Source organism: Stegodyphus dumicola, chromosome 3 (genome assembly GCF_044657685.1).
Source record: "Stegodyphus dumicola isolate Sdum_Otavi_A_Nest chromosome 3, ASM4465768v1".
Lineage (NCBI taxonomy): Eukaryota > Metazoa > Arthropoda > Arachnida > Araneae > Eresidae > Stegodyphus > Stegodyphus dumicola.
The window spans coordinates 110363972-110386012 of NC_140770.1; the positions used below are offsets into that span (position 1 = coordinate 110363972).

The 22041-nt window shown below is 28.3% G+C and overlaps 1 protein-coding gene across 1 annotated transcript in view; it reads right to left on the reverse strand.

Annotated features, from left to right (window-relative positions):
• Window positions 1-10369: 10369 nt before the first annotated feature.
• The window catches only part of LOC118190257 (muscleblind-like protein 1), a 307429-nt gene continuing 295757 nt past the window's right edge, over window positions 10370-22041 (reverse strand). The window contains exons 8-9 of the transcript XR_015040246.1: window positions 19308-19392; window positions 10370-10506 (exon numbers count right to left, since the gene is read on the reverse strand). The gene's annotated coding sequence lies outside the window, so the exon portion shown is untranslated. The remainder of the gene's footprint in view (window positions 10507-19307; window positions 19393-22041) is intronic.

The following is a 22041-nucleotide window of genomic DNA, read 5'->3' on the forward strand; positions in this document are numbered from 1 at the left end:
GGACAAGACTGTATATCTGAACTTTCAAAAGTGTAGAATTACAATCTGACTGTAGCAACAATTCATAATTATTTCACAAAAGTTGAATTATTCACCCAAAATTATGATTATATGGATAATATTATTGCAAGGCAATTTAAAATATGAAGGTGAATCATTAAATGATACATGGTTATAGCTGAAGGAGCTTGGGTAAATTAATAATAATAAATGATTTTTTCCTCATGAAAGTGAAACTTTGTGATATAATAAGTCTTGTCAGGGATAAAATGCTAGGTCAAAAGTAACAAAAGTGTAATTAAAAAAATATACATTAAAAGTGTGAAACAAAGGCCATCCGCATGTTACAAGACAACAGAGATTGCAAATGATAATCATTACTCGAATAAAAAATTGAACTTCAATAACCAAAAGGTAAATAAAATTAGAAAATTCAAGACTCGTAAGTTGCATATTTTCTACGAGATGAGCAGAGATACTACTTAAGATATATTAAGATATTTTGATAAATTTTGGCAGCATGATTTTAGAACTCAAAAAAAAAAAAAAAAAAAAAAAAAATATTAATAGTAAATTAGTAATATATATTATTTGGTATTGTTGTTTTTATACCTGTCAACTAAAAAAATTGTAGCAAAACAGTAGAACAGGATGTAAATGAAACTGAACTACATGACTTTCAGTATATAACACGACTACTTCATTCGATACAATGCAAAATAGTTACAATAATTTAAAGACAGTACAGCATATGATGCTTCTTATGGCTTGTCAAAAATATACTGAGACAGTAAAAACTGTTTCAAACAAATAATAAAAATAAAATTAGCAAATCTCCTCCATATCAATGAAGTACAGTGCATTTTAATATGCCACACATACCTATAAAAGATATAATTATTGGATTATTAGCATTATATCATGCTTTAAAATGATTAAAAACATAATTTTGCAGTTACATTAAGAGTACTGGAACTTTGATAAATACAGGTTTGAGTATGTAAACTATTATTATATTTGGTGATTATAAACATTTCTGTTGATGCAATATGCCTACCACTTAATTTGTCTCCTCTAATGCAGGGTCATAGCTTGTCTTTGTGACAATTTAAATCATTTACCTGAGGTCATATTTTTCATCAAACTATGAAACCCTGTCTTCTACATTCTTAAAAATTCTTATAATATTCATTTAAGTATGAAACATGTATAATAATAATACAATGTTGTGCATGTATTTGCCAAAAAAAAAAAAAAAAAAAAAAAAAAACACTCAACAATAACACATCAAATTTTATTTTTGTAAAAATTAATGTCAAAATAATAAAAAAAATACAGTTTCTACAATCTAAAACATGATAGAATTTTGAATACATTTTAAAATATAATATTAACAACTAAATTATCTATAAAACACATTTCAAAATATTTTGATTTTTATAAGATTTAATACATATTTAAATTTTTGAAAGAAGATTGCACATTAACAATATAGGCACTAAATTAAATTCACTTAATAAATTCTGATGTTGTATCAAAAGCAAACAGTTTACATTTCAGCATCAACACTACATGAATATATAATTTGTTTTGAAACCAATTCACAAAATCATCGAAAATACATGATAAAAATTCACCATCACTGATTTTTTCTTTTATATTTTTTCAATTATAAAATTTACTGCAAAGATACTAAAATAAATTAAAAATAAAAATTTGATAGAATTTAAGCAAGTAATAGATTGTCTCTTGATGTAATTACTGAGAGTAATAAAAATTTTGTGACCAAGGTATCCGAGCAAAATAACAATACAAACAATATATTACTACAAATAGCACAAATTTATGATACATATGTTTTATGCATTTATTTAACAATACTTTGATAGGGAATTGAAGTTAGCAACATCTTTCAAAGTGGTGTGGCCCTGCAAAAAAGCAGTGCATTAAGACATGACTTTTTATTATTATATAAAGGTACTGCATGGTTATAACAGCTTCATGAGACACATAATATGCATGTTTATATATGTATATATATTTACTTAGGATTTACTGCATAGTTGTACATTTTGTAATAAAGATCATAGTAGTCTATACAATGTAGCCACTTTAAACAGCCTAAAAAAATGCTGCTTTCAAAAATTGCACTCCAACATTATACAACAATACCAAACAACAATTCTGACCAGATCTAAATGCAAGAAACCTACATTCTAAGTACTGTTCTCTTGAATGCATTTATATTCTGTATTAAACATATTACCATCTTTATTGCATAATATGCAGTAAATTGTATGAGGTGGAATTCTATGTCTGGTTTTTATTGTTTATCTATGGGAGAAATTATCTGGAAAAATACAGTTTTAACCAGCTACAAATAATTCCATTTTAGAAAGATTTTATATACGAGTAAATTAAAGGGAAATAAATAGTATATGTTTTTCTGACAGTAAATGTTAAAAAAAAAAAAAAAAAGTATTGAAGGTAAGAGAAATCAGTTTATTTACGTAGAAATTACTAAAGTGATATAATGATCAGGCAGCAGTACTTAAAACATGTGATTTAATGCATATCTCTTCCCCAGCTTTTCATCAGTCTTAACATCACAGTAAAATGTTTATAACAATTTATTCAATATTCCATTAACATTTGATCTATAAATCTGTAAGTAAACATTAATAAGAAAAGAAAAAGCAGTTAAGTTTTCCATATGCACATTTCATTTTATAATTAATTTAATACATCAAATAACTTTAAAGGACATATGTAATATGACTCTTATATTTTTAATTGGATTAAATGCAGAGTGTAATTGTTTTTTGTAATCTAATTTTCAAAGACAAAACAAATTTTATTTTAAAGTCTAAACATGTTTACTCTTTATATTTAAATATAAGAGTTAAAATTGCACTTATTTCCTTTTAATGAATAATTTAAATTTTCCGATAGTTTTAAAAGTACAATGTATATATATATAAAATTTCTCTCTGTGAACTTTCAGATTTACATGATTATATGTATAGCTATTTGATCCCACAGATTAACTGGAGCCAAAGTGTGGATATTTGTAATGAACAGATAAAAATATTGCAGAGCTGAGTGTAATATCAGATTTGTTATATATAATCTGTCAGGAATTATTTCTGCATATGAGATTGGAGTAATTAAACAAAATCTATACTCATTTCTACTGCAATTATTATACTATACGCTTTATGTTTTCAAGTCAAAACATCGTCACTAGAGAAAGTCTGAGATGTGCAGAGAGGTTATAGAATGAAAGTTTTTTTTTTTTAAATATATATATATATTAACAATATTTTTGAATCACTTGGAAAAAGAAGAAACATTAGATTAGTGAATCAATGATAATATGAATCCAAGAGCCATAATAAACAACAAAAGACCTTAATGGTAAATTTATTTTCAGTAGTACCAACAAGTACAATCCAAGCAACAAGATACTGTGATGACTAGTTCACTTTCGCCTTTTGTTAACTAAGTTCAGCATTGTTAATAAAATGGTTGTGTTTTGAAATTGTATAGTTACTGAAATTATATTGAAAAAAGCTTTTATATATATATATATAACAATTTTTCATATACAATATACATATATATATATCATTTTCAAATCACCGGACAAATCATGGTGATAACAGTGATCTCCTACAATATACTTTTAATAAAAATGCTTTTCACAGTAAATTGAAGTAAAATGAAACTGACGCAGCAAGTTATACTTACTTTATTACAAGTACTCCACTTGTAATAAAACCATAGTACAAATACAAAACATTATTAAAAATATTCTTTAATGAATAAACAATTAAAAATTGCAACCCACATTCAACATCAAATTTTAAGTTCTTTTCTTCTTTATAAAGTTCAGGATACAGATGACTTTTTTTGTTAACTGTATACTTAAACATATACGAATGGAAGCCTCCGGCTGAGACTATTACAATGGAATTTTAAATGAGTTATCACTTGCATAGATCAGTGTATTACAGTGCATAGTATATAAGTTAATGTAAAAGCTATGACAGGTCCAGCAGATTCCATGCCTCTTTATCAACGAAATAATATGCTACAACAGAAAGTTTTATTATTTTAGAGCTGAAGATAGACAAGCTAAATTCGATTTTTCTATTGCTTATAGTCTTAAGTTTTGATAACATTTAAAATCGATAAAATACATTACAGTTTCAAGGTTTAAGAAAATTAATTTACATTAGCAAGTAAAAGATTTTAAACATCATTCTAAATTTTGAATTTCACTACCAAGAAAATTTTGAAGCAGCTTACACTGCATCAATCCTTATTAAAAATAATATTTCTCAATTTTTTAAAATAAAGCTTCACATGACAGATATAGACTTACTTTTTCTTTATCTGATATTAAATGATACATCTAAAAATTTGATAAATTCTCTTTAACTTTAATACACTCAATTTATACTTAAAAACTGAGTAATCTGAATTGAAAGTTTTGACTACGGAAATATTTTCTCATAACTAAAGATTACAGAAATCCTACTTAACTAAAATATTGAAGTGAACTAAGCTGTAAGCTTGATAATCAGTTATTTAAATTTTTTTAAATGAACTTTGGGATATTTTCTCATAATCTAAATTTAATATATTTTAAATAAGTGATCAGTCAGTATTTTAACAAAGACTGTAAAACATCTGTCACTCAGATAGCATCTGATTAACTATGTTGAATGATAGTTAAATCAATAAATTTGTGTTGCATTTAAAGATTTTCCATTATAAAAAACAGAACCATAGAAGATTTCAATGGATTATAAAAAATTTTTTGCAGTGTGTTTTAAGTGAATTTTTGCTTTCTAAGAAGACAAAAGAAATAAAACTCCTAAGTGCTGCTTATCTGACTTCTGTCAATGAAATTTTAAACATTTTTTTTGAATTTTTATGAAAATAATCCTGAACACAAATTATCCAAAACTAGTGCATCTCAATTAAGTTTGGATAAACAAGGTTTAACAGTATATAACTATAGCAGTATAGAATTAAAAAAGTGACACAACTTATGTTTAAATGATATGTCTTAAAAATTAAAATACTGCTCACCCCCCAAAAAAAAAACACTAAAAATTTCTATTATATCTTGTATATTTTAAATCTATTTTTACCAAGCAGACAGCAATTGACACATCATAAAAAATTAGGAAACTTTTACAGAATACTAATATATAAACTGAATTTCAAACTTTGCAGTCTTACTAATGATGTTAATAAAGCTTGGCTAATAAAAACAATATACAAAAATTATATTTCAACAACACATCAGATGAGAATCTATGTTTATTTTTCAGTTTTATATTTCATTAACTGTTTCTCATTACTAACTCATCCTAGCTTCACTTGCAAAGTAATAATTGTATGTATACAATTTAAAAGAATGATATTTTATGTGCATGAAAACAAAGAATTCTAAGAAGTATTACACTGGGCTTTTTTAATGTTATGAAAAGTTCAGCATACAAAACTAATACAATTCATTCTGCTAACCTAACAATTATGATGCCATTAACAAATTCTGTTTATATGATTACATTTATTACACATTTCAGAAATACTGTTTACTAATCAAAGCCTTGCTTTGTAGCTTACTACTTTTGATCTTAATTGCCAAGAAGAGATGATTTATTGCATATGAATTTGGGTGAAAGCTGACATGTTACAAAACCTATTTAATCCCTTTTTTCCCTTTAATTTAATAATATGACTTAATTTAATAATATGAAATAAAAAAATATTAGATTACTACCCAAAAACTTAATAAAATCTGTCATATAATGTGTCATCTTTAAATCAAGCATGCCAAATGTAATCATACACAAAGCTATGAACCTTAATAAAACACATAATTAAATACTTCCAATCTAGCAAATTTTGTTCTAAATATAAATTTAGGCATTTTTTAAAAATATTTTGATTGGTCTCCAACCCCCAAAAGCATTTATATTAATCTTAATTTTCCTTTAATTTTTTGCATTTAGCTATTGTACATATTAACTGATTTAAGCTATAGAATAATCAACAAGCTTTAAAAGATATTTTATGTTGTTCTATACCAATAAAATGTGACAACAATACTACAGAGATAGTCTTATTGAGTGTTGAGTTAGCTGTTCAAAATTTCAACAATTTATATGTCCATTTAATTCAGTATTTAAGTATGTATCTACTTAATCCAGTATTTAAGTATATGTCAAATTAATTCAATATTTAAGTATATGTGAACTTAATTCAGTATTTAATAACATGTTTTCTTTACACCTGGAATAAATGTAGAATACAACACAGAAAATAAAAATTTTACTCATATTCCAGCAATGAATATGTATTTGTGCAACTCATTATTCTCAGCAGTAAGAAGGGTACTTCTACAAAACCCTGCAATGGCACTTACTCTCAATTTCCAGTGCAAAAGTTAAAACCATAAGTAATTTATCTATTGATAAGTAAATGGCAAGTTATACAACTATTATATCTGGACCTTCCGAATTCTTGACATTTTAAAATGTGCATTAAAAAAGGTTAGGAAGGACATAGAAGTAGATCATATTATACAAAGAAGGCAGTATGAAATTCATACTTGTGGGCTGTAGGATTCATTACAATGGCTTCCAGAGGATTTCCATTACAGAATAGAAATCAGAATTCAAAGCAAGTTTCTCTTAAACACTTTGAGTTAATTATAGAAAAACTACACCCACTTCAAAACATTTAGCATAGAAATGTTATTGCATATTTACTCTCCTGAATAGTAAATGCCAAGTTAAACACCAAGTGCTCGTTTTTGTGCACTTTCAGTGTTATATTTGCTAAGAATATTATTAAGCGATTAAACTTGTTAATGAGAAATTAAGAATCAGAAGTATGCAGCAGGGGAAATGCATATCTATTTTTCATTAACGTAAATAACAATAATATTCATATTTAATGAAATACTGATGAAAATCTAATTTTGGAAGTAAAATCTGCAATTTTTAATAGTAAAACAGTGCTATGACTTAAAAGTGCTTGATCATTTAATATATTTCATACATTATATGAACTGATTTTAAATGTTTTAACATTAAATACATTTATTATTAATCAATAATATGAAGCACATTTTAAGCGCATAACATTAAAAACTATATTGAAACTTATTGTCAAATGTAAAAGGATAAAACTGTGCTTTTTAATGCTACTGAAATAAGAAATCATATTAGTTATTTTTCATTCCATCTCTTTACTATATAAAGGGTGAAAAAGGAAGAGGCAAAAAGCTTTATTAGAAGAACATCATATTAAGATATTTAACATCACATAGCTGCCAATCTTTAACTCTTAGAAACCAGGAGATTTTTGTGAGAAAACTAGGAGGTTTTCACATTGAGCAGTGATATCATTTTCAAATTAATTTCAAGCTGATTTTAATCTACTTTATAATAATGCATGATTTAGGTTATTGAACTATGTACTACAATTTTGATGTAAAATACAGTAGCATTTAATTAGACATTCTAAATATGTTCTTTAATTAATTTCATTTGTTAATTTTCTTACAATTTTACACCGAGAAAATCCCAAACAATGCACTCATTAATTCTGTCAATGAACTTAGTAATGTACCCTCTTTCTCTCTCTCTATATATATAAAAATATATTTTAAGTTATATAAGTATGTAATTATAAGTAAAATAAAATTAAACATATATTAACTAATTAAACACTGCTTGAACCTTCAAATAAAAATATACAAATGATTACAAGTAGATTAAGACAATCAGATCAAATAAATTTTTAATACAAAAAAGTTAAGGTAAAAAAAATTAATAAAAAGGTACAATTCAGATGAAATAAAATTTAATAAGAAAAACTATCTTGAAAATCACTAGAGAATGGGAATGCAATTTGTGCAATTTAATTTTCACTGATTCAATAAATTTTACTTTTTAATGAGAAACATTTTCTTTAGTGAAGACTAAAAACTAAAAACCATGAGATTTGGTGATTTACCAGAGATATGATGAAAAACCGGGAGTCTCCAGTTAAAACCCGGAAAGTTGGCAGCTATGACTCAATTAAATCACTTTAATCTTAAAACTAAGCTCTGTATTTCTGGCCTTGTAAAAATATTATAAATTAAAATAAAAAAGATAACTTTAATAATAAGAAACTGATCTCTCATTCTAATTACACACAAACACACTTAAAATTATTTTAAAATGCTGGAGCAATATTCCCCTTAATGCTATTTAACAACCATGAATTTCATTAGAAAAAAGTTAAAAATACTCACAAAAAAGAATGTCAAAACTGGATGCTTAAGGTAAAATATTCTGACTCATATATATATATATATATATATATATATATATATATATATATATATAGATTGTTGAACATGGGGAAAATAATATTAAAATCGGGAAATGCATACACTGGTATTTTCTAAGGACAATTATAACTATACGAATACTTTTGGTCCCTGCTGCAATTTTTTTTGGGGAAAAAGAATATTAGTTATATGAAGCATGCACACTCTACATTGAATGTTCTATACAAATTTCAGTATTTACAGGGTAAACATCAGTTATAAGTTTTTAATATATTCACACACTAACGATAAAATATAGACTAAACAAATGTTACAAAACAATAACATTTTTATGAATAACAATCTCATAGCAGTACTGTAAAAACAAAATCCAATTAGGATCTAAACTAAAACAGAAATCATATATATATAAATGCATAATGCTAAAACTTCAAATGAATTTCATTAAAGTTGCAATGACCTTCATTACAACCTTAATGATTGTTATGTAAGCCATTATAACCATTACAAGCATTCAAATGAAGGCAATTATGACTGCATTTTAAATCTTCAATGGCATATGAATGACCATTTCATAAAACAAAAATTTGTACACTTTTTAAAAAAAGGTTGGCCAGTTAACCGACAGTTTGAAAATATTTTTTATTTTTTAAGATACCAAATTAAACAAAATTAAATTTTCTAAATGTATTGAAATATGCTATATACTTAAGCAAAGAGAAAAAAAAATGCATGTTAAATCCGTTAAAATGCATATTAAATCCATTAGAAGAGGCGTTCTTAAGCAAAACTAAAATTTCACATCAATGGATTTCAATCAACTATTGATCACTTTTCTAAATTTCCAAGATAAAAAAAAAAGTTAGATAAAAGAATTAATTTACATGCAATTTAATTTATCAATTATATGTAATAAGCTATCATAAATCGTGCATTTAGGGGGCTAAAATTATTATTCCCAGAAAGTAAAATCTAATGAAATAGTTAAACATTTTATAAATAAAAACAGATATTAAAAAAAATATATTACTTATTTTTTTTAAAGGAAATTTATCTAAAAGAACAGAGATACATGATTACAGAAATTTATTTAAATTTGATTACAAAAGCAATTTTCCCCTATTTATAATTACCTGCCTTCAATTACATATATATTTTTATATTAATAAACACTTGCTATCATTCTATTGTCATAAAAAATTATGTAGAAAACGTTTTAAAATCATGATAAAGAAAAACAACAGTAGGATTGAGCAAATCCATCTACGAAAATAATTTTGCACAGAAGAGCTTATTGTAACTAGTACTATAAAAGGGGAAAAAATTAGTAACCGGAAAGTAGTTTTACTGGTAAGTAGAAAAAAATAGCTTATTTTAATATTGCTTGACTGTAGTTTCATATACATCATTTTCCATAACATACCATCATATGCAGTCTATTGAGAAAAGAAATTTATAAAATGTTCTGTAAACGTTTTTTCACTGTACTGCCATATATGGATCCATGATAATACATTGTTCACATTAAATGAAGCATATTCAAATACAATGGCAAATAGATAAATCCAAGAGATGAGTAAAATTAGATGTAAATAAAATTTAACCTGTACACAAAAAACTTTATAAATGTCATTCACACAATTTGACAAAGAATTCAAACATCACGACAAATGTTCAGTCACTTTGTAGAATAATTATCTGAAAATTCAACAGGTGAAAGAAAATAATATCAGTATTTTCTTGTGTTTTTGCAAAATGTGAGTGGGGGATCTGCATTTTTCAATATTTTGAAGTCATGGCACATAAAGTGACTGCTACTCCAACTATTGACTAGTGTCTCGCAGTCACCATAGTTGCAAGAAAATAAATCTGTTTATCACAGAAGGATCTATAGTAATGTCACTTCAGGCCACCCAAAGATATGAGATCCTTTGCAGTGGGCATATCGAACGGATAGGTACATTCATGGAAAAAACCAAACAAATTTCTTTTTATAATTATTATTTTTCTTGGTCACAGTACGCTGTTCATGAACGGAGTTGGTAGAGGTATATGGTAGTACTTGCAGAGTGGTCGACTGCATTTCCCTTTCACAGCATCTCGACAAACAGTTACTTTCCCATCCAGTACCTCTACATAATCTACAGAAAAAAATACTAAATTTCATTTAAATAGAAAACATTAGAAAATGACAAAGATGTGTTATGTATATAACTTTTTAATGCTTTAAAGTTAGATATCATATGGCAGAATTTCATATAATGCATAAATAAATACCTTCATCATTCTTACCTAGTTAAATATCAGTTTCTTTCACAATCATCCGTAATGATATTCTATATATTTTGAAATAATCTTCTTTGAACTATCCATAATTCTGAGATTAATTAGTATATATTTAAGAAGTTCATGTAAAAATCATGTTGTGAGCATTATAGACTCGGTGGATTTGTCCTGTTGGGACTACGTTTATGTACTCGCTACAGTTAATGTTTGAACAACTATATAGTTTCAATGAATGTCAGAAGCATTGCAGCATGTATACTATTCCCAAGGATTTTACTTTGAAAGTAACTAGATATTATTATTTTATATTTCAAATACAGCCAAATCAAATACAACCTTACAGCATTTTCTGCCAATGTTTTGAAAACTGAAGTTTTGTGAAGTAACTTTTCATGTTATATGGGTTTTAATAAAACTTTTAACTTGCTTGATTTTTGCAGTAGTGATAGGTGCACAACAAAAGACTGATCTCTAATAATTAGACTCAAAGAATCACCCAAGAAGTACATTTCACAGTCAATACCTTTTATAGTAGAACTGTACAATTATACTACTGTAATTATTCAGCTGCAAGAAATGCAGTTTTATTAAATCAGCTGTTTTAAGGTTGTTCTGGACCTTCTAAGACAAACAGAAAAGTCAAAGCATATGATATGATTTATATCCAATAGTACACTCCATTGGTCTCACAATTAATAATCCTCACAACTAAATAATTGTACGAAGTTTTCAATACATTTATTTTTCAGGACTTAATTTCTAAAATAAGTTAAAAATAATAGTAATAATAAACAGTAAGTTTAATAGCCCATACAAAGTAACAGTAATTAAAAATGCCAATAAAAATTCAAAATATGATAAATAAATAAAATTGTAAATTAAACAAAATAAATATAATTTATGAAAGGAAAATGGAAAGCAATTAATCATGAAATATAATGCTGAGGTTGGAAAAAATATTGGTATTACAAAACTTCAGGTCTATTTTATTATAGACTAAGAGTGGCCAAACTTCACTAAGAGTTGCATGTTGGAATTCAAGAGAATCTTTCCTAATCTAAAGCAAATCTAATCTAAAGCTAATCTAACTAAAGATTTTCTTTGCAAAACTGTTTGATAGAATCAGTACAATATTTTTTCCCCATTTTATATGTTTTTGACTAATTTCTTAACAAGAAATAAAACAATTACTTTAGACATTGATAAGTTTCATTTTACTAATAACTTTGTAATGGAATAAACTGATTACTTTCTTTTGAACACTGAGCAGTTTTTATTTACCGTGTTTCATATATATATTTTTTATTTGCATGAGAGCCACAATATGACCACCATTGTTATATTAAAATAGGCACTATTTAATGTGACAATGTTTGTTGATGACTATTTTGACGATAACAATTAACTGCATAATAACATTAAACGATAAAAATATTATCCTACAAAACATCAAAGGTATTTAACTAATTTAATAAAAGTACGATTAAACATATAAACACTCATTTTTATGATATATTTAATTAGGGAAAAGTCATTAATAGCTGATTGTAATTATTATGCAAAAGTTCATTTACAAAGCTGGTATATCAATAATATTTCTGGAAATCATTTGGTTGATGCCTAATCTCTTGCCCCCAGTTTTAAATGACGGAACTAGAACTATTGAGCCTTTAAGAAAAAACCTTCAGGACCTTCTTTAATTTACAATAATGTGAAAATTTCCAAGAGAATAATTATGGTTTTTAGAAGAGCTGGATTAATTATTAAGTAATATAAGCACATGCTTGCAGCATGAAGGCAATATATGATTTCTTTTACATAGCTAACTATGAAATGGATGACCTCCCCTTCCCAGTTCAAGAAAGAGTGAAAGGGCATCAGATGGCCTTGACATATCTCTTTCTTTTATTAATTGCTTCTGAAATTTTTTCGTTCACTAGGATATGCATTAGTCAACAAATAATAATCTGGAAGCACTAGTTTAATGGGACTTTAAAACATATGCAGTATCTGTTTCTCATTCAAGTTGTTTTTTAATTGACATTTTTGATAGACACAGCAGAAAAGCATAACCCAGTTTTTATGCAGTTCCCAAAGACCCTGCTGTATCTGCATCCCTTATGTACTTTAAAAAGCCAAACACTAAGGTCAGTTTTTAGAAATTTTTGTTTGGAAGTTCGTTAATCTGGACTCCTCGGGACTCTGGCGATTCCGGATTATAGATCATCAGTTTAAATCTGGTAAGATGGCATGCAGAAATTACAAAATTAAAAATATGAAACCGTAGTTTATGAAATAAAGAAGAATTATGATCTAAAGGGTATCAAAATTTACAAAAAGGAAAAGCTTAATATTTATTTGTTTACTTTATTAAAAATTTCTTTCAATGTAAGTTGTTTAAGTTGCTTCGTTTCATGTGATAATTCTTTCTCTTTAATTCTATAAACAGACATAATTTCTTCTTCAGTTACAAAGTTCCGCTGTTCAAGTCCTATAATTGCTGAGTTGAGAATACCGACTAATTTGTCAATCGAAATTTTTTCGTTTTCAATAACCTCTGCGTCACATTCTTCACTATAGGAAGCGAATTATAATAACAAGGAACTTGATTTAAATCATATCAAAGACAGAGTACATCGAGATGAAATACTACATTTAGTAAGGAATTATAAGTCAAATAAAATTTAAAAATCTGCCCTGAAGATAAGGATAGTGCTTATAGATCAACTTCCAATTCATTGCATGCTGCCGGTGTTCCCCTCCCCCTACAGCCGCAGAGCAGCGTGAAATTGATAAACAGATTTTGGAATGGTTAGAGAAACGAAGGATATGCCGTTATCCATTTTTTGCAGCAATTCCACTTTTTGTTTAATGGACTTCGAAACATACTTTCACTTTGTAAATTCTTTATATATCAGTAAATATATATCGGAAATTCTATTTGACATAATCGAAGGTTCAAGCTTACTTTTATAAAATTCCTCTAACAGTCTGCAAAAAATAATAAGCCGGATCCAACCCGAAGATTAAGAAACAACGCAATCTGCAACATTAACTGAATTAGATAATTTTAGCTTAGCTTATACAGTCCGTTATACATTAAACGCGCACGTGCATATTCGCAGCCGTAAAGGTCTTACGCGCATGCGTCAACGCGACGCATGGTCAGAAAGTTTGTAGCTTTGAGGGCCGGATTATAGATCATTCCGGATTATGGGTGTCTGAATTAACGACTTTTGACTGTATTTAACAAATAAAAGTCTGGCCACTCTGGACAGTATAGTATAGTGAGCATTGACAATTAGTCTGAAACCAAGCACGTGGATCTGACAGAAATCAAGACTTGGCTGTAGCTGTGAAATCGTATCCTTCTCTTCACAGTTTAATATCAACTGCCACTGCAGTACACTGTAGACAAAGTTCCTGCTGATGAGATGAAGGATGTTTTGTATATATTGGGTAATATAAAAAGTCTCTTTATATATATCTAGTCCTTTATATCCGGCAACACTCACCCCAATTGTCTCAAACAAACATGTGCATATAAGGTGATATTCAGCTTTCATTGTCTGTAATGATAGTTTTTTAATTCGTTGCTCATGTAAAAAGTTATATGAATTTGAAACTGAGTGAAATATCTGAAGAAATATGCTATGTGATGCTTTTTTGCTATAAAAAAAGGTAAAAACACTGCAAAAACATCCTGAAAAAATTGTTAAGTGTACGTTGAGAATGCTGTGAGTAAACGAAGGACCCAGGAGTGGTTTGTTCGATTCTGTTCCGGAAATTTCGATGTCAAAGATGCACCACGCTCTGGTCGGCCAGTCACTGTAAAAGTCAATAAATTTTTTAAACTGGTGGAGCAAGACCGGCATGCAACCTGTCAGAAAATAGCGGAGGAGATAAACATCAACAACATGACAGTTTGGAATCATTTGGAAAGAGCAGGCTACAAAAAGAAGCTCGATGCTTGGGTGGCACATGAATTAACGCAAAGAAATTTGATTGACCGAATTACCATCAGTGAAATGCTGCTGAAACTCAATGAAATCGAACCATATTTGGAGCTAATTATTACAGGTCATGAAAAAAAAACTACCATTTGTTTTGGTCTCTGCAAAACTCTCTTAATGGTAAAAAAATTGGCTGGCCAAAGTGGAGCTGAAAATCACTTGGCCAAGTTTTTCGACGATAAACCACAGAAGTTCTACACCGATGGAATCATGAAGCTACCTGAAAAATGGCAAAAGGTCATAGATAATAATGGTCAATATGTACTTGATTAAAACTGATTTTCAATAAGGAAAATTTTTTTTTCAAAAATGAACCAAAAAAGCACGAAGACCTTCTTATATGGCCCAAATACAATTTTATCTATACCTTTTGGAAAAAGAGAAGCAAGTGAATTTTGAAAAGAATTGACAACTTTTTATTTGATCAAATATGACCAAATACATGTGAACTATCTGCCTAGAAAAGAACTGATACCTTATAGGCAGATACATAGTTAAACTGATAGACAGATATAGATATAACTTTAACCATTTGAGTCCGGCGAAGCTCTATCGCTCTTCACTTGTCGTATGCCAAAAATACGATGCAGCGCGATAGCACTTCTCTTGTTTTGTATCGAGAATGCAAAGACACTGCTGTTGGTTAGTATACTTTACGCAATTATTGAGAGCAGTTGTAGTGATATCAGTAGCAGTTTTTTATAGGAATTGGAATTCATACTTGCCAACCTATGACAGTCAAAAATCAGGAGATTTTTCACAATGTTAAAAAGACTTTTTAAATGATAAAAATATAGTTTTTAATAATGAATTAACTTTAAATAGTTACTAAGGCTTAAATGCAATCAACACAAAAATACCTTACACATAAAAAGTATTTTTATAACTTGCATCATTTAAAAAAAAAAAAAAAAAAAAAAAAAGACACTTTAACAGTTTTCGTACAAATGTTATGAACTGTGGCAGATTTTGCCTTTGTTAAGAAAGAAACTTCATAATTATGTTCATAGCAATTGCCACATAGGCCTGCTTTTGCTAATAAAAGTTTTTCTAATGTGTCATCATTAATATTAGATCTAAATTTAGTCCTCGTTTTCGCAACAACACTGAAAATCCCCTCGCCCTCCGTATTACTATGGGAAACTGTCAAGATGGCCAACTTAATTCTAGACAGATCACTATATTTTAAAATTCCATCAGCACCTTTCAGTTTTCCAATTAAACTCCAATGGGTGTTAATCCTAGCTGATTTTATAACTTCATCCAAGTTTTCTAACTGTAAACTGCAAAATTGTGACTGCATATATCAGTGGCAACATCAATATCATCATCTTTCATGACTAAATGAAATAACACAGGAAATCTGTTCAAAAAGTACCTTATATCAGAAAAAGATGCATTTGCTAGAGCAGAAACATCAGCAACTTTAGCATGCAAAATCATTTCATCCTTGACTGGAAATTTATGTAGTATGTAATCACATACTCGATAGAAGTAACTTCTAACATGAAGATAAAACTTATTTTTGTCTTCTTCTGAAAGTTCTTCCACTACTTTTTTAGTTGCAGCTCCTATTACCAAATCTTCATCTTTCTTCTGATTTTCTATTTCACCATAAATCACATCGTATATAGAATTACAAGAAAAAACACAGACTGGTTTTACAAACTTTGATAAAATGTCTGATCATAAATCATTGATTGCAAAACATGAATTAATGGAACTCTGCTTTGTAGAACTGTATTAAGAACATCGAATGATGGCAAAATGAATTGTAAAAAAAAAAAGCAAAAAGCTTTGTTAAGGTCCGAAGAAAAAAACAAATATTCGTTCTTCACAAGATAAACTTACAGTAATTGGAAAATGTTTCATGTGTTGAGCAATTTTTTTTTTTATTATTTTGAGAGAAATTTGTAACAGCTTTACGCTTATATTTTGCAGTATTATTTTGAGAACTGCCAGTTGAATTGCTGAATGGTGCAGAAATTACTTTATTTTTCTCAAACCTATTTTTAACAATGGAAGTAGTAACTACATCTCCATTTACTTTAGGTATTTTATAACTTTCAATAGAGCCTTTTATCTTAACTCTCGAAGCATTTACTACTTCTTTAAAAAATGCAAGAAGTAGGTTCCATTGATCGAGGATTTTAGATAAGCATTTCTTTAAAGACAGCCAGCGTGCACACATGTTTCAAAATTTTTCTCATTTCAGTGTTATGCAGCTGTTGGAAATGTTTCAATTTTTCCTTCCTTTTCGAACTCCTTTCAAGATAATAATAAATATCAACAATGTGTTTATCCACATTTATTGGTAAAGAAGCTGCCCCCTTTTCAGGTGCTAAATTTAAGAGGTGACAGGTGCATCTCATAATCTGCAAATCTGAATTTTCCTTTCTTAAGATGCCTGCAACACCAGTCTTCAAGCCTACCATTACTGGTGCATTATCTGCACCAAGTGCTAAGCAATTATCCAGAGGGCCTGCATTTTTCTTTTAAAGTTTTAATAATTCGCTGTGCTATATTAAAGCCTGTCGAATGTCCTTCTAAAGTGGGGACATAAAGTACACTGTACTCAATTTCTGAAGACTCTGGATAAAGAAAAAAAAAAAAAAAAAAAATTGGATACAGTTTTGAATCGGTATTTTTGATTCCATTCATAGAGAGGCAGAACAGAGCTGTTTTAATGTAATAAATAACTGAAGATTTATTTTTTAAACCCAGTTCTTTAACAATTGCACCGGTTTTGATCCTTGCACTTGAGTATTTCTTAGCGATTTCACTATCGGTAAAAATTTTTCTAAATAAAGCTGCAGTGTTATTCGATGCATTCAGTGGCAAGTTGTGCTCCAGTAAAAAGGTAGAGAACAGACATTCCGCATTAATCACTTTTTGGTCCTTTGTTTCCGAAGAAAAATTTAATTTTTCGTTTTTTTCAAAACAACTCATGTTGTTCTTGTGTTTTTGTTTAACACACACGTTTAAGAACATCCGCCCTTCCACCATGCGAAATCGAAAAATCGCAACGATGGATGGTACACATCGCAAATTTATTACATTTCCTTGAGGAAATAATGGAAGGAAAGTCAACTGTGTACGATTTTTGAAACGTACACGAGTATTTCACCTTTCTCGCAGACATAACAAAAGATGATGATTTCTAAAACTATTTCCCAAAGGCATGTGCACTCACACAACTCAGGACAAGATGAACGAAATAAGGAAAGAACATCCAAATAACAGCCTTGAGCTTGCTTTGTGCTCATTGGCTCATAAATGCCAGATGACACGCAGTGGAGCTCGATGCCCATTGCAGAACTGGAGAACGACGCTTCTGGATACATATGCTCTCGCTCACAAAGCAGAAATTCTCATCTGATTCACAAGGTTTTGTTTTAGATATAGTCTAGAGAAAATTCAACTGCTTTCAGACGTCCACAATCCCTTGTTTTTGTTCATATAACAAAGTATTATGCCAAGTTCCGTAAAAGTCGTGAAAAATATTAAGAATTTGTTTTACTGTTATTTGAAAAAATTTACATTTAAAACATAGAATTTCAATTTAACACAAATCTATGTAAGAAATTTAAATTTATTTCTCTAATTAAATATAAAAAGCATCAAATAAATTAACTCTTAAGAAGAGCCACTCCTTTCTTTCTAAATTTATTATTTGATTAATTAAAATTTAATAAGTATTTAAACATCCTGGAATAATTTTAAAACTATAAAAGACTCAGAATACCAAAAAGTTCTAAGAACCATGCATTAAATATTGTATGTTCATCTTACCAGTTTCATTAAAGCAACAGATCACAACTTCTTGTATGTTTATGCTTTTGGGGATCTGCAGTATACTTTTTATGAATACTCTTAAAAACTGAGTTATTTGATCTAGTAACAAAGTGACTGCGTTGTCAAAATTACAAGTGATTAAATTTTAAGTAATGAAGCCTAGTGCTGAAGCTCATATATGCATATCTTTCCTGCTGTTCCCTATGTGCAACCAAACTTTTCTCTACATATAAACCAAATCTTCCTCTCACAAAATTTCATAATTTTACAAAATTTGTTCAATTGTTACACTGTATTTTAACTTGTATAATAATTATAGTAATTTATATAAATTAGGAAAGACAAACCTATGTAATTATAAGCTCTGAATTCATTAAAGCAATCTTTAACACATATGTTTTATTTCCTTCCAGTTGCTCATATACCTATAATTTTATCTACTTGTAACAAAGTGTATAACTATATCAGTTAGATACACATTTTCAGGAAATATGTACAGCACTGCTCTAAGATGATTTTAATGCTAACAAGCAAATTTCTATTTTGTATTTGATTAAGTCTTTAAATAGACAAGAAATGATTACTTCTGGTCTACCACATGCAATAACAGACAGGCAATATAAATACAAGTTTGTGCAAAAAATGAGAAATAATAAAACATGTAGCAAGAAGCTAGCAACTATTCTGTTATATCAAAGTGAACTTCAAATTTTCCTATATACATTTTTAACTTCAAGAAATGTTATAAATAATTTTAGTAGTGTCTCATTATAAATCTATCTGTAAATTTATTAAACAGCATTAACATAAAATGAAAACATATAAAGTAGAATCAAATGGAAACTAACCTTCTAAAAGGTGAACATAGCGACACTGTGGCCTTTTACACAGTCCGGATTTAAAATCTCGGCACAGTGGCAGGGTGTCCAGCAACTGAAATATATCAGAATATTTTAATAATGTTAAATAAATATCCCAATCTCAAAATTTCATATATATACACTGATGTCTTTAAATAAATGTTTGCTAACTTTTCTTTTAATAATAGGAAAAAAGTGCTAACATATATTTAATCACATCGGCATGTTAAGTGTATACATACATAAGAAATTGAATGTACAATACTGGAAGAAATTTAACACAATAAAAGTAAAGCTACAGAAGAGAAAGTTTTAGATAGATAGTTAGTTAAAAGCACAGATCATAAAAGTAAGAAAAAAATATACCAAAGAAATAAAAAAGCAACTAGAGGTTCTACCTGGACAGCCTTTTGCAACAGTGATTTAAAGAAAGTAAAACTACAGAGAGAACTAACAGCAAAGAATTTTTAAAAAGACTGTAAAAAGCTAACATTAGAACTTGAATTTTGTAAGTTTTCTACATATTTAAAGCATATCTGAATTTACTAAATAAATAAATACATATTATTGAGAATCAAGTTATATAAGTTTGAATATTTAAAGTAAAGAATGCATCAATATGAAAGAAATCATAAATAAGTTACCTTAATACATTTTTATTTCTTAACATAATGTTTGTTTTCATCACACAGACAGAAAAGAACAAATGCATGAAAATATAATTTAAAAACTTTTAAGCCTCTAAAGTAATTATACAAACAATCAGTGACTTAAAATTTACATAATAAGCGCTATCCCATGATATATAAAGTTAGACGAAACACACGACAATATTCCGTGGTTAGTTTTAAATACCTTTGTTTTAAAAAAAGAAACTATTATAACTTTCACAACATATCTTGATGATTCCATCTAGAAAATATTTAACAAAAGTCATCAAATTATAGATAAAAAGTATTTACTCACGAAAATTCTCAGAAAAATCATTTTACCTATACATCTATTTAATCATCCCCAAATTAACATAACTACTGAAAATATTTTCTAGATATAAACGCAAATGCTGCAAACTAAAAACAAACAAACAAGGTGGAGAGAAGAGTTCATCAATGCACTGAGATGTCTTAGTCATGGTATAAGACACACAGGGTAATTACAGAAATCCACAACTACTTTACACATGTGGTATAAATTTATTTTCAAGAGTGGAGAAAGTACTATAGCATTTAGAAATAAAAGAAATCTCAAATTCTACTTGCATCAAAAGATTTATATTTCAAAGAGTGAACCATCTGTCAGATGCTATACATCTAGATGGTAATCAAGTTCTTAAAATAATATGATTAATGTTGTTAATACATACAATGATTACAATGATTACATACAATGATTTGGCTGCAATACCTCCAGTTGATCTTCAGATAAGATTAGCACATAACTAATCTCTTGGACATACTATCTAGGGAAGAGAAGAGGAAGAAAAGTCACAGGATATAAAATCAGGTGTTTTTTGGTGCTGCCAAGCCAACGACTTGACATACATAGCAGATGGCCACCAAGATCTACAACATAACTTTTTGAAGTATGTTGCCTTTTGGGATATGCCACAGATGCTGAATATGTGCCACCACTATCTTAAAATAGTCCAGAATTACAATAAAGTATTTTAAGTTATCTATAAAACCATCTACAGTTTTGTAAGATGGCTATAAATTTAAAAGGGATAATAGTCCATTAGAAATTTTACAGAAATCTGAAATCACTGCATAGATCTATTTCAAATTCAACTTTCTCTCTTTATACAGCATCAGTTTTAAAACAGAAAACTTAAAACCACCACAGCTGATGAATTTTGAAGTAGATTTTGCTTATCACAAACGTATGTACCATTCATACGACAAGGTTTGTATACTTACATAAAAATGTTCAGAAAACTAGTTCTAGTCTTTCGAATGGTGTGGGGGGGGAGACAGAGAGAGAGGAACTTCAATTCACACAGCAGAATTGTGAAAAACTTTGAAGTGAATAAACAGATTTGGCATAGATTTGCTTATTTTATGGCAGAAATTTTTAAAACCGAAAATTAAAAATGTTACAGCCTATCAGTTTTGAAGGTAATCTCACTAACAGTTGGAAAAGTTGGCTTCAATTATATGAAATTACCATACAGCATGTAACTTACAAAAACAAAAAGATAAATTATTAGGAATTTATTATTTTTACAATAGTTATTTTTATCAGGGATGTACGAAACACTAAAACAAGCTTAGGGCATTATTGCATATGAAAAACATATTGCTAGAAATCAAAACTGCATTCAGAAACCAGACATGACTATATAGAAACCTTTGAGAAAATGTTAAATTTTATATGCACATTAACAGGTAGCTTAAATATTGTTAATAGTATCAGAAATGCTGAAATGAAAATAAAGTTAATGCACTAGACAGAATTAAAAATGCTCTTGATATATGCAGATAAGCAGGAATAAATGCAAAGGAAATAAAAATAATAAGAGATGAAGATACTGTTATAAACACAGTGTTCAAAGAAGAGTGTACACATAAAAGAAAACTAAATATACAACACAGTGTTCAAAGAAGAGTGCACACATAAAAGATAACTAAATATACAAAGTTCTGTATGTGAAAGAATTCATGAATATTGTTTTCAACAAACTTATAAGTTTTTTGCTCCTGGAAAAATCTGTCATCATTATAAA